Raw genomic sequence first — 13,463 nt, forward strand, 5'->3', positions numbered from 1 at the left:
ACGGAAGAAGGTGTTAGGCATTTCCGAATTCCGTGGTTCTAGCACGGTCGCTTAACTGTTTTTTATTCTTGGCTTATCTTGATTTTACATTTTTATTGCAGGATTTTGTTACCGCTTCTGTTTATTGTTTACAATTATATAAACGAATTACGCGTACGTATATTCGTATTATATACCTTTTATAATTACAGAGAATCGTGCCACGCATACGTGTACACAAAAGGTTGATAATATTTTTTTTTATATTTTTATTATATATAAAAAAAATCATACGTTCGAAGTTAGAAATAAAATTAAGAACACCGTCGCCCTTGTATGATTAAACAGTGAACTGCACATCTCGGGTTATATGAAATTATTTTAACATCCTTAGAGAAATCCCTTTTATTAAATATTCGCTCGAAGTTGCGCGAACGCATAATCCAAATTTGCTTTTAAAAATATAATCAGGTTACGCGAACGCATCCCTAATCGCGCAAAATATTTGTAATGGTATTATGGATTTTCCACAAATTGTTTATTATATTCATACATTTTTATGTGAAAATCATGAGAAATTCCCATTTTTAGAGGCCCTTAAATTCTTTGAAAATAATTCACAATTTATTAAATGTTTACAGCTGATTATATTTTCACATATGAATTATATTCTTTCGAGCCATTCAAATTTTAGGAGTAAAATAAACAAAGTGTGATTAAGACTACCATTTTTCTCGTAAATACAATATCTATATATATACCCAAAAATGAATTGCATATGAAACTAAAAAAAATGATTTATAAAGGGAAGAGATATTTTTGAAGAATTTTTATTATTTTTATTTAATGCAAATTCTATTTCTACTTACCATTGATATAAAATGTTGCAATTCGTGCTTATACATCTCATCTCATTCTCATATACTTGTTTTTAATCTAATAGGCGAAATTATTTTAATTAATTCTGCTTATGATTGAGTTTGGGATATATACACATAATCAAACCAATTTGATTCTCAATCTATGTGAATTATTGCTAAACACTACTTTCGCATTTTATAAATTCCTAGGCCCTTTGTTATTAAGAAAGAGAATAAGTCTACTTGTTGACTTAATAAAATGATATTGCATACAATATTATTCGCCGTATCTTTGACATTGTGAACATAGCGGATTTTACTAAGGAAACTTTCAACTATTGATTATAAACATAACCATTGTTATGCCATAATATAGCAAAATGCAACCAACATCACCTAGCTTTAAACAACAACTAACTACTAACCAAATAGTCCAATAATGTATTTTTCCTTGATATTTTCATATTATGCTGCACCTAACTAACAATACCATAAAGTTCAAATAATGGCCAACTTTCTGCCATGTTCCTTATTTTGACAGTTCAAATATGACTAAACTAATGAGATTTCGGAATGACTAACATTATTACAAAGCTTTTATACGAATTTCAAAATAAGACAATTAACTTATAGCCATCGTGTTGAATTCACTACTAGTTAACTAACATGAAACAAAACTGAAATTTAAACTAATGAACTCGGACGAATGGAAAACAGAATTATAATTTCCAAGCTTCATTTATTTGTCATGTTGAAGCTCTTCATAACATGAGTTTAAAAGATATGTACCTGGAAATAAAGGTAGAAGGAGTAAATTTCAGCAATAATAGCAGCAACAAAACACCGGCAGAATATACCAATAACACAGCAAGTCTGAACAAGACCCGTTAACCCAGATGAACAGTGACAGAAACTTGAGAAAAAATTTCAGATTCAAACTGAACAATATCCACAAACAAACAACGGACAGATTCTAGAAGAATAACATTTTTCAGATTTCAGTTTCTTTCCTGTTTCAGATTCCTATTTCTGATTTTTATGTTTCTGCTTTTGTATCTGTTTTAGATTGTGTGTGTGTGTGTGAATGTTCTCTTTTCTATTTCTTTTTCTGTTTTCTTCCTCTCTTTCCTCTTCTTACAAAATAATCTGAGTTCTTTCTTTTCTTCAAAATCTCAGTCTTAAAAATCTCTCTCCAAATCTCCTCCTAAAATCTGTGTCCTGCTTCCTGTATTTATACAGGTCTGTCCCTTTTCTTTTTAAGTGCTGCCTGGACCCCCTTTTTGTTATCTAAGGCAGATTTTCCCTTAAAATCTGCCACTGAACTGCTTTTTCTTATTCAAACAGCACTAAGGATACCTTTACTTTATTTCAGCCCCTCCACTTCCTTTGGTTTCCTATTATCCTATTAGATTAACAACCACTAACACTCCACTTCCAGCACACTAGTACTAACACTGTTTTTTACTGTTTCATTCCCAGAAATGCCCTGAAATCCTACTGTTATTACTGCCCATTAATACAAGATCAGAATCTATTATGAAACAGATTTAAAAATCTGTTCAAACCTAATTATCAACCTGATTTAAAATAGCTAATACAGATTCTCTTAAGTTCCTAACACAGTTGTATCTACCCAACAATTGTGAAATTGAATTTGAACCTAACATCACAACAACATTATATTGAATTCAGCATATCAATCAAGCTGAATTTCAACATTGGACTAAAATTAAACAAATACAGGAGCATTGTCAATATACTGACAATGCCCTGAAACTTAAAGTTCAGGAAACAACATATACACAACATTTATTTTGACAGACTTATTGATTCACAAATGAGTATTAATCAACTGACTATCAAATACGAAACAACTGATTACAACAAAATAATCCATCCAAAACAGGTTGTTTCAATCAACATTTCCAGGAACAAGATTTATAACACAACTAATCGACGAATTTAATCGAGTCGATTACACACATTGTAAATAATCATAACCAACAGAAACAATTCACATTTTGATCAAATAGACGGGTAGGAGACAGAATCACAGAAATAAACAAAAACATGAAAAATTACACAGGTTATTAAAACAAACAACTATACATACGTAGGAAACAAAAAGAAAAATAGGGAAAATACCTTTACTTCTTCAAATTCAACCGGACTCAAACTCAACTTGGATTCGGACTTTTGAAATCAAACAGACCTTAGTCGAAGTATTTTCAACTGAAAATACTTCGACTAAGGTCGATTAAACCTCAATCCCTCGTTTGAATTGAAAAAATTCCAAGATTGGAAAATTTTTAGGGTTTCAGATTTTGGATCTTAAATCCGAACACTTCTGGGCAGATTCGAAGGGAACCAAAGATGACACAAGGGTGAGGGAAGCCTAGGGGTCATTTGGTGTTAATTTGGAAGGAATCTGAGTGAGTTCATTTTTGATTCGAACCTTCAAAGGAAGATTTGAAGAGTTCTGAGGGGATTCAAACCAAACCAACACTAGATCCATAGCTAGGATATCTAGGGAAAGCTGTGGTGTTATTTTGGAGGCCATCGGAGAAGATAAAGTTTTCAGGCCAACCTTCGATTTAAGATTCGAAGAGTTGGGGCCTGATTTGAAGGAAACCAATGACAGATCCGTGAAGAGGAAGTTGTGAGGAGTCTGGGGTGTTAAGGTGGTGACCGGCGGCGTTGTTGCCGCCGGGTTTCAGGCGATGGGATGCTAGGGCGGCTAGGGTTAGGGGTGTGTTTGAGGACGATGATGAACAGGAGAGGAGGGGGTGTTTAGTTAGGGGGGCCGGGGTAAGGATTTGGGGTTTATATAGGGGGAAGGTGGATTGATACTGGCCGTTAGATCAGGCAAAATGGATGGCCAGGATCTATATGCTTACATGAACGGCGTCGTTTTGGTTTAGTTGGGGAATGGGTCGGCCCGGGTACTGGATCGGGTAAGGATCACGGGTTAGGTCAAAATCCTGGGAGCCCTTGGATCAAAAGTAATGAACGGCCCCGATCTATTGCAACCATACGACGCCGTATGGTTTGCATTTGAAATTAAATGGCCGGGCATCATCAAACGGCGTAGTATTTGCCCTATACTATGTCATTTGATGGTCTTTGGGTTGACTGACTTGGGCTGGGTTAAAATGTATTGTTTTGGGCCTGAATTTTTGTCAAATAAATGGCCCAGTCCGTTTTTTTTTACATTTTAATCAACTCTTTTCAATTTCCAATTTTATTTTTTAATTATTAAAATCCTAATTAAAATTATTAAAAACAAAAATTATCATTACAAAAATACTGATTACTTTTAACAATTATTAACACATAGACAAAACATTAATCACACAGTGAAACATTTAAAATAGAACCAATGCATATCTTGTGATTTTATTTTTAAATCAATTATTAAATGCATAATTAAATCCTAGATATGCATGAAACATATATTTTTATTTTAATTTTGTTTAATTATAACAAAGCAAACATTTACGGACAACACAAATAATTTACAAACACCACACAAATTCTAAAAATTGCACACTAAAAGAGATTTATTTTATTTTTGATTTATTTTGGAGTAGTTTTCGTGAGGCAAAAATTACGTGCTCACAGAGAGAACTGTGTCAATAAAAAAACCAAAGGCTTATTGATCAGTTAAGCATGAAAAGAAACTACTAAATGAAAAAGAAGCTATTCAAGTAAATAAGAAGCTATTAGACTAAACATTTTACTATTAAGAAAACAAAATAAAGAAGTTACAGAATAAACTACTAAAAGCATGAATGAAATGAATATACAAGATGAGAGAGAAAGAAATATATACATCAATAGAGAGAGAAGAATATGTACATAAATGAAAAGAAAAAGAAAAATATTATCAGTTATTTACAGGTCAAAATAAAATGTCAAATGAAATGTCAAATCAAATAAACTCCAACCCCCGAATAAAAGTAAGCATTGTTCCCAATGCTTAACAAAATAAAATCAAGAAAGGGAACGAGTAAAGAAGATTCCCTATGTGGTCAGTATCCATAGCATCACCACCATCCTCAGGCTACTCTAACTATATCTCATCGTCCTCTGCTTGGGAAGTAGCTGGGTTGGTGAACATCTGTAATACCGCCTGAGTAGTGTGGGTAGCGACATTTGGCTCCTCAGACTGGCCAGTTGGTGCCTCTGATACTGATGGTGCTGCTGGGTCTGTTGGTGCTGCTGGAGCTGACTCCATCAGCAAGTCAAGTGGAAGATCCCCAACTGCTGCTATCTTGGTTTCACCTCCCGTCTCAGCTTGTCAAATGACTTCTTCGAAGCTTGGGATTTCCTCATCTTCTTCACCTGCTTCCCAAGCTCCTCAATTGCTATCCATGTGCTACCAGAGTGTCCATAATGGTCTTCTGGTTGTCCAGAATCATCTTAAAAGTCTCCTCAACTGTCGAAGGAATCTAGGGAGCTGGGGTAGATGTTTGGGCTGCAACAACACTGGATATGTCAAACATCTTTGCAGTAGCTGTCTGCATCCATTTGTTGATATTTGCCAGTATCTGGGAGACTCTCAGCGCTGTAAGTGGATAAGTTGAAGATAAAGGCACTGAAGCTGATGGTGGCCCTGAAGATGGAGGTGGAGGTATGGCAGCCGTATTGCAAGAAGGCCCGGCTAAAGTGGTAGTTAGGTCAACTAAAGGTATGGCTGTTGAAGTTGTAGCTACCACAGAAGTCTCTTCGGACTGGCCCACGGTAGTAGATGGATTACCTTTGCTCTTCGGGTTTCTTGGGTCCTTCAAAGAGTACCATGTGAAGGGTTGCTGCCCCGAACCTTTGTATCAAAGCTCCTTGACTCAACTCCCGTATCCGTAAGATATTTTGTGATGGTGTTTGGATACGGGTAGGATCTCTCACCCTGCTTGCCGATTAGAAACATGTTGACCGACATGATGGCACCCACATTGATTGGGTACCCGGCCATGATGGAAGCAACTAAGACTACCCAAGGGATTGGAAGTATGTTTTCATTTCTACTTGGGTCTATCCGACTGCATACAAATATTTGCCAACTCTTGGCTTCAAAGTTGAGGGTGTTCCGCTAAATGGGAACCCTTACTATGATCCATGGCGGTGGTGGTCCTGGATCTGCTAAAATCTCCACTAGCCAAGGGCGAGCCGCATCACCCAATCGAAACTTCTCGATATATTGGACTGGCTCCACATCCTCAAGCCCTAAGTAAGTGTTTAGTGATGTCTGATCAAATCTAACTTTTAGATTCCACACTTTGGTCACCTTAGTCCCCCTTTTGACATGCGCCACATTGGCGTAGAATTCTCGGACTAAGTGCTTCATGGCGTCCACCACGCTTTGAGTGAACCATGTCCACCATTTTCTCTCCCGAAACTGTCTTGCCACGTTTGGGTTGTATCTATCCAAATCCTTCAAATCAAATTATGCTCAAGAGTGATCGATCTTTGAGTCCACCATTCTCGAAACCTATTGAAAGAAGTCAGGCTCACGAATCTATCTTCCCAAATCTCCTTCTTCTTCGACCTTTCTAGTCCAGCAACTCGGGTATCACCCCTCGACCGTCTTCAGGTATATCTTCATCATCGTCAACTAGGATTGGTACTACGGGGGAATGTGAGGAAGAGGACTCAGAACCCTAACTGTCATCTCCCGACCGCTCAGAAGTACTTGTTGAGGTGGAAGACTCATCTCTGAGTTGTAATCTACTTGGAAACTGTCTAGGTTATGACTATGCATAGGGCTTCTCTTGCACTAAATTGCCCTTTGATGCGTCCCTAGAAGAGACATATGAGCTGGAATCGGCGGGCTCCGGGGCTCTCCCGGCTATAACTTTCTTTGCTATTGCTCTTTGTACTACTAGTGGCATGTAACCCCTGCCTCGGCCTTGAGAGGGTTCACCTCTCCCTTTGGATGTATCACCTCCACCACGAGATCTCATCATTGTCTGCAATTCATAGAAACAGGATTCAGTTAAGATCAAATTCATAGCATTAGACAGTTGCAGACATTTGCATAACAACCCAGAAAAAACCATATATAGGTAAAGAAGTGCAGTCCGCACAATAGTGAGTGCGACCGCAAAAGGGAAAGTGCGAACCACACAATTTGGAAGTGCGGTCGCAACCCTAATTCTGCAGTCCACACAATTTCTTGTGCGGACAGCCCAATTTTGAGTGTGGCCGCACAATTCCATCTTCAAACATGCAACTCTCTGATATCAGAGAATTGGTCGATATACACAGTTTTCGATAGCAGCAGTTCAATTTCTACGGACCGCACAATTCTGAGTGCGGTCCGCACAATCATCTCACATAAACTACCCTAAGCTAAGGATCTGCGGACCGCACAATTTCTTGTGCGGCCGCACAATTCAAATCGAATCGGCAGTAAATTTAGGGTTCTAACTTTCCAAGCAAAAATTTGACAAGGTAACACTAATTAAACATGATAACTAGTTTACCCACCCCCATTTAGCATGTAGGAAGTTACCTAATGCATTAATGTTCAACATGATGATAAATTTTACAATTAGGGCTCAAAATAACCAAACTAACTATGAACAAAAATTAAGAAAACTGAAAAATCTAAGGATAGATTAAACATACCAATAATGTAGTGATGCAAGGAAGAATCAAAGAGATGAAATGAGTAAGGGATGCTTGAATCAAATGAGTGCACTGTGCCTTTTGCCTTTGTGAATGTTCAGAGTGTTTAAAGTTTTACCGGTAGTGAGGAGTTCACTATTTATACTAAAACAATGGCTTGGGGTTCAGGAGTTTGAGTGCGGTTCGCACAATTTCATGTGCGACCGCACTCCTTTACCTGTTACAAGTTTTACCCGCTGTTGATCTATGGTTCGCACAATTGTGTATGCGACCACACATTTTGGTGCTGACCTCACAATTCCTTGTGTGGGTGCACTTCGGCCATTTCTCGCATAGAGAAACTTCAGAGAGTGTGCAAGTTTGGGTTTCCAATTATGCGGCCCGCACAAGAATTGTGTGGCTAGATATTCCATTCTACTGTGGCACTCAATTTTGTGTTGTCCGCACATTTTCCATACTTAACCAATTTTTTTGAGCATATTCCCTGCAAATCACACTCATTCCTGCAACACACTTCAAAACCAGTTAGCATAAAACAAGACCTATCAAAAGAAGAAAGAAAAGAAAAAGAAAAAGACACATAGGTTGCCTCCCAAGAAGTGCCTGATTAACATCGGGGCACAACTCAGATTACCAATCACTTGAAATGAAGAACCGTCATAATGTGACCATCATCAAATTTTCCCATATAATGCTTCACCCAGTGCCCATTGACTCTAAACACTTCATCATTCTTATTTTTCAAGTCCAATTCTTATTTTTCAAGTCCAATGCACCAAAGGGTGTCACACCAACAACCTCAAATGGGCCACTTCATTTTGACTTCAACTTTTTCAGAAACATCTGTAACCGAGAATTGAACAATAACACAAGATCACCTTTTTTAAACTCCTTGTACCGAATGTACTTGTCATGGAGGTACTTCATCTTCTCATTGTGTAAGGATGAACTTGTATATGCATGGTACCGGAACTCATCTAGCTCATTCAATTGTGTCACCCTCAAGTTGGCGACGACTTCCCATTCAAGGTTCAACTTCTTCAAAGCCCACATGGCCTTATGCTCAAGTTCCACCAGAAGATGACAAGCCTTCTCGAACACCAACCAGTATGGAGATATTCCAATCGGTGTTTTGTAAGCCGTCCTATAAGCCCATAAAGTATCATCAAGATTCTTTGACCAATCTGGTCGGTTGGCATTCATTGTCTTTGACAAAATACTCTTTATCTCCCGGTTGGAGACCTCCGCTTGACCACTTTCTTGAGGATGATAGGGGGTCGTAACTTTGTGAGTGACACCATCATTGGTGAGTAAGGTGTCGAAATCCTTGTTGCAAAAATGCGAACCCCCATAACTTATGATAGCCCTTGGAGTACCAAATCTTGTAAAGATATTCTTCTTCAAAAATGCCACCACACTCCTCACTTCATTATTGGGAAAAGCAACGGCCTCAACCCATTTAGACACATAATCAACTGTGACTAGGATGTAGGTATTTCCACAAGAGATCACAAATGGACCCATGAAATCAATACCCCACACATCGAAAATATCTATCTCCAAAATGGTGGTGAGAGGCATTTCATTTTTCTTCGAGATTCCACTGGCCCTTTGACATTCATCACAATGTTTGACAAGATCACTAGAATCCTTGTAGAGAGTGGGCTAATAGAAACCGCAACTTAAGACTTTAGCCGCCGTTCTTGCTCCCCCATGGTGACCACCATAAGGCAAAAGTTGACAAGCCTCGAGAATTTCATTTAGCTCCTCCTCCGGTACACATCTCCTAATCACTCCATCCGTACAAATCGGGAAGAGGTACGGTTCATCCTAATATTAGTCTTGACAATCCCGTTTGGGCTTCTTCCTTTGGTTTGAAGAGAACTCAACTGAAATGATCCCACTCACAAGATAATTTGCCAAATCCGCGAACCAAGGCATCTCCTTCATATAAATAGCCAAAAGTTGCTCATCATGGAAGAAGTCATTGATTTCAAGGCCATCATGCGGCCTCCCCTCCTCCTCAAAATGATACAAGTGGTCCGCCACTTGGTTTTCACTTCCTTTCCGATCTTGGATATCAATATCAAACTCTTGCAATAATAGTCCTCATCTCATCAAATGGGCTTTGGAATTGTTCTTGCTCATGAGATAGCAAAGTGTCGCAAGATCCATATAAACAATCACTTTTGCACCCATCCAGTACGGGCGAAACTTTTCCATAGCAAACACAATGTCCAGAAGCTCTTTCTCCGTAATGGTGTAGTTGACTTGGGCACCCTTCATGGTCTTGCTTGCATAATAAACCGAATGAAAGATCTTATTGATGCATTGCCCCAAAACGGCTCCCACTGCTACATCATTTGCATCATACATAAGCTCAAAAGGAACACTCCAATTTGGAGTGGTAATAATGGGAGTAGTAGTCAACTTGAGCTTTAGCAACTCAAAGGCTCTCATGCAATCATCATTGAAATGGAACTTGGCATCTTTCTCCAAAGGATTGCACAATAGGTTTACCACTTTCGAGAAATCCTTGATAAGTGTCGGTAAAATCCCACGTGGCCTAAGAAACTTCGCACGCCTTTGACCGAAGTTGGAGGTGGAAGTTTAGAAATCACCTCGATCTTTGCCTTGTCGACTTCAATACCATTCTTTGAAATCTTGTGTCCAAGGACAATGTTTTCCTCAACCATGAAATGACACTTCTCCCAAATGAGCACCAAGTTTGTTTTTTCATATCTTGCTAATACTTTGTCCAAATTTGATAGGCAATCATCAAAAGAATCCACGACCATAAAAAAAGCATCCATCAAGACTTCAAGAAAATCCTCCACCATGTATGTGAAGATAGCCATCATACATCTTTGAAAAGTCACTGGTGCATTGCACAACCCAAATGGAATCCATGAGAATGCGAAAGTACCATAAGGACATGTGAAAGTAGTTTTCTCTTTATCCTCCAGAACAATAAGAATTTGATTATAGCCGGAATACCCATCAAGGAAACAATAGAAAGCACGACCGGCCAATCTATCAAGCATTTGATCAAGGAAGGGAAGTGGGAAATGATCCTTCCTTGTGACTTTGTTGAGCTTTTGATAGTCCATATACACTCTCCACCCAGTCACCGTTCTTGTAGGAATCAACTCATTCTTGTCATTGGTGACCACCGTCATGCCCCTTTCTTTGGGACACATTGAATCAGAGAAGTCTATAAACTACCGGAAATAGAGTACACAATCCTGGTATCCAACCACTTAATGACCTCCTTCTTGACAACCTCTTGCATGGCTTCATTGAGTCTCCGTTGATGTTCAATATATGGTTTGGCACCTTCCTCCAAGTTGATCTTGTGCAGCAAAATATGAGGCTTATCCTCGAAATATCCGCCAAAGTCCATCCAATAGCTTTCTTCCTCTTTTGTAGCATCGCCAAAGTGGAATCTACCTGCACGTTCGTCAAACAAAAGGAAAGAATAACCGGTAAAATAGAAGAAGGGCCAAGAAATTCATACCGAAAATGTGGAGGCAATGGCTTCAACTCCAAAATGGGAGGCTCCTCAATTGAAGGCTTTGTTGGAAGAGTGGTTCTATTCTCAAGATCTAAGGACATTTTGCCGGGCTCAAAAGTGTAAGACCCCATTCCTTGCAAAGCATTCATATATTCTACATAACCCCCCATTTTTTGGTCATCACAATTGATCAATATAGCCTCTAAAGTATCATCAATCGGCACTTGTTTCATCAATAATCACATCGGTCACCAAATCCACAAACGAACAAACTTCATTGCTATTTGGTTGCGTCATAGATTTTCACAAATGGAAAACTACGTTTCATCACCCACATGGAAAGTGAGCTCACCGGCTTCACATCAACAAGAGCCTTCCCCGTAGCAAGGAGGTCGACCCAAAATAATCAGCACCTCATAGTCCACTTCACAATCAAGAATCACCAAGTCCGCCGGGAGGATGAATTTATCAACACGAACCAACACATCATCAATAATAACCAATGGTATCTTTATGTACGATCTGCCATTTGCAACCTCATAGATGTGGGTCTTAGTTGCCCAATCCCCAAAGTTTTGAAAATCGAGTTGATACTTGCCCCAAGATCACATAAAGCTTTAGCAAAGTCAGCACTCCCAATGGTGCAAGGGATTATGAAAGTGCCGGGATCTTCCAATTTAGGAGCCATTGAGTACACAATTGTACTCACTTGATGAGTGTCACACCTCCTTTTTCCGCCCCCTCAAGGGTGAAGGAGTTTTTTCCAATTAAAGGACAATCGAAACGGGATTTGTTCGTTTATTTCAGAGTCGCCACTTGGGAGATTTAGGGTGTCCCAAGTCACCAATTTAATCCCTAATCGAGGAAAAGAATGACTCTGTATTACAGTCCGCGAACCAGAAATCCGGATAAGGAATTCTGTTAACCCGGGAGAAGGTGTTAGGCATTCCCGAGTTCCGTGGTTCTAGCACGGTCGCTCAACTGTCATATTCGGCTTGTTTATCTGATTTTATACAATTATGAGCTCATGTGCAAGTTTTAACTCTTTACCGCTTTTATTATTATATTTTATTTTTTTTTTAAGAATGTGAACATCATTTAAAACATGTCTTTGGATTGCGTCACATGAAATGCACCCGCAATCCGGAACACATTTTATTCAATAATTTGGGATTTGGATTTGGGTCGCATGAAATGCACACCCGAGTTTAAGAAGGTAAAATTATTAGAATGCGTGCCTAAAATGACTAGCGCGTGGTTGTTTTTGGAAAAAGCCGTGAATTTCACTAAGCGGCCGATCCCGAGTTCTAAGTAATTAATACATACATTTGTGAGGGCCCCGCAATCTATACGTTTTACTAGGCTCATCTCATCTCATTTATTTATTTAATAGACAATCCTAAAATGACTACATTTTTCTATTAAAATTAGTTTCTAAAATAAAGAAAGAAAATCCTAATTAATTAGGAGCTTTCAAAAAAAATTAAGAAAACGTAACATACTAATTGCTAGATTAAGACAAATATTAATGGAAAGGAATTTTAATAAATAAAAAAATAAATTCGAAATCATAAACAAAATAAGAAATTCGACAACTAATATTCAAAAAGAAATCAAATATAGCTAGATTGAAGCTCGCATTGTTATATAAAGAAAACTATTGGAATTAATTATTCACAACCATTTGAAACTAGATTTAACCATAATTACTAAAGCTTATTAGAAAGTTTATTAAACTTAAACATTATCTAGTCTTGTTTGGCCTTTAACTAAATTTAGCTATCCATTCATAATTAACCTACTGTTGACCATATTAAAACCTTCATAGCTAATGAATTAACCCGTTTTTCCAAGCTGATTCACTAAAGACCAACTTATGTCATTTTTCTCTTATTCCAATTATTAAACAGTAATACATGAAATAGCCTAAATACAATCAGTAAAAGAAATGAAGAAAAAGCGAAATTAAAGCTTCAAAGTTCCATTCTTCATATGTATTCATGCTTTCACATTTTCAGCTTACAATATCGACAAGGTTAAAGCCATGTACCTGGTATTGAATACAAAAGAAGAGGAAGATGAGAATCAGCGGCAGTAGTAACAATACAGCACAGCAACAACAGTCCAGCAACACAAGAATAGACCAGTAACAGAGTTTGCAAACCGGTGGAGTAGTAACCCAAGAAAAAAGCTTCAAGCTTCGATGAAACAATAGCAATTAATGCTGATTTCAAACAATGAAGGAAAGTAGAAGATTTTTTTTTAGTTTTGTTCTCTCTCTCCCTCCTTGATATTTTCGAAAATGTTCTCTCTCTTTAATATTCAGCTCCTTTTTTTTCTCTATCTTTTCTCTATTTTTCTCAAATCTGTTCAAGTCTATCCTATTTTATCTCTCATCCCAAACTCTTTAATCAATTAATCAAATAATAAAAACAACCACTTTATCTTACCAAACCCACTACTACATAAAAAATACAATTATT

The sequence above is a fragment of the Nicotiana tabacum genome, chromosome 6, assembly GCF_000715075.1.
Source record: "Nicotiana tabacum cultivar K326 chromosome 6, ASM71507v2, whole genome shotgun sequence".
Taxonomy (NCBI): Eukaryota; Viridiplantae; Streptophyta; class Magnoliopsida; order Solanales; family Solanaceae; genus Nicotiana; species Nicotiana tabacum.